The sequence below is a fragment of the Amblyomma mixtum genome, chromosome 7, assembly GCF_055824585.1.
Source record: "Amblyomma mixtum isolate Tamu chromosome 7, ASM5582458v1, whole genome shotgun sequence".
NCBI classification, from domain to species: Eukaryota; Metazoa; Arthropoda; class Arachnida; order Ixodida; family Ixodidae; genus Amblyomma; species Amblyomma mixtum.
Window position 1 is genome coordinate 14,930,995 of NC_143018.1, and position 2,038 is coordinate 14,933,032.

A 2,038-nucleotide genomic window follows, 5' to 3' on the forward strand; every position below is an offset into this window, starting at 1 on the left:
GCCTTCTGGTGCGCCCGCCCAATCAGCCGTTCTGGTTAAGAAGAAAACTTTATTGACCTCATGCCCCAAATGCTTTGCTAGTTTTGCGTGTCTGAGCTAGACAGTGAAGCTTCCCAATAAGATAAAGTGGGGTAGGGAATCGGTGGTTAGTGCTCCGGCGCGTCGGGGTATTCTCATACGGGATGAAAGAGGGTGGGTCTAGAGTTGCTGCATGTCGGGCGGCATCCGGCGTATTGGGTGGGGAAGTAGAGGTGGTCGTAGTGGATGTTTAGACAGCGTCTGAAGCTGGGGTAAGACTACTGACAGCTCTGTCCGTCAATGCTAAAGCATCGGTCGTGCGCCAGACTCCTAGCAGAAACTTTTAACCAGCAGAACGGGCGCCAGACATTGAAGTGGATGGAGTTCGCCGAGTTTCTGTGTGTCCCCATTAGATGGCGCCACACATTTGAGTCGTTGACAATGACGCATCCAACAGGATTGATCGTTTCAGAGCTGCTGCTCATGAGGTTATATATCTCAAGTGAGTGCGTGTAAAGGCGAAAAAATCTATATATTTCTCCTGCCTCTGGTCCTGTGTGTGATGAATTGGCGAAGACGGCGCCAGGAAAAATATATATATGCAAGACATGACAGCGAAACTTCGAAGAAAGAACAAAGCAGCTGTATTGTAGAGCAGGAGTTTCCCGAGTATAATTTGCGGCTGTTCCACCACTTTCCATTTATTATTTATTCCTGAGGAATTGGGGTCCACCCAAAGAATACCACATTTGCTAGCTAGCGCACACGCCTGTGTACCTGTGTGTCGTCGTTTCTACCTTTTTTTCCTCTTACTGCAATGTCTAAGTATGGCCTTGTTAGTTTATGTTCACGGGTATAAAACCTGTGAACCTATACAAACGTAACACACATCCTGTGTCGTCGTCTTAGTTGAATTCCTATAGGTTATGGACATCTTTATGGCGCTTTGCTTCAGCCTTCTCTTTAAGCAACGGCGCCATGGTGCGAACTCAAGGCCAAGTTTCGATTAAGCTGTCCAGACGTATAACTAAAAGGAAGAACAGGCACCACCGAAAATTTAGTAGCCAAACAGCTCATATAACATGCATTTATTAGGTGGGTTAAAGCATCCTTGCCGATTTGTTCCTTAAATTGGATAGCTCAGGGGCTAGGAACTGCGTAGATAATATTATATACAGAGGTTGTATGCGCAAAACGTGTGCATAAAACAAAATGTAAAGTATTATAGCGCAGTCAACGGTTGCACCAAAAATGGTCCACGCGGAGGTGTGAAGGCGCATCTTCGATGTGGTTCCATCAAGCGACCTTCCAGAGCCAAGGCTGCCGAATTGTTCTTTGTAGGTCCTTTTAATTTTTCCTCTGTGTTTAGATCAGCGCAACCAGTTGTAGGTTTTACTTGAACAATTACCATTTGCTTGCCGCTCTCTTGGTGCCAAAGATTGCTCTTTTGTTAAATCACGTATCACATCATCACTTGTACAAGCAATGAAGTGTGAAACGCTTGGGCAAATTTGAGCCGCTGAACACGAACTCTTGTGCAGCTGTATGCTACACGTTTGCGTATCGTCGAATTTCGGTTAATTTTTTTTCTTCCGCACAACACGCCCGCAAGATGGCGTGTTCTCAAAGTCCTGAGTGTCCTGGTGACTAAACTTTTCTCCGCACATTTCCCTGCAGCGGATAACTAGCGCGCTGCACGTAGAGCAACGCAGGCTCGACACATGTATTTGCGTGTCGTCAAATTTCGGCTAGATGGAAGAGATATCCTCGGTGACGTAGGTGTCCTCGTAGCAGCACTTCGTCACCGCAGGTGCACTCCAGCGGACAACTATCTTGTTGCTAGCACGGCGCTGCTGGCCCACCTCACATATTTCCGTGTTGTCTAATCACAGTTAATTTTCTTTCACAGAGAGCGCGTCCACAGGTTGAGGTGTTTCTCAATAGCCTGGGCATACCGGCGGCAGGACTTGTCTCCGCGGGCCCTTTTCAAGCGACAGTTAACGCGCCGCTAGTGGGGCGC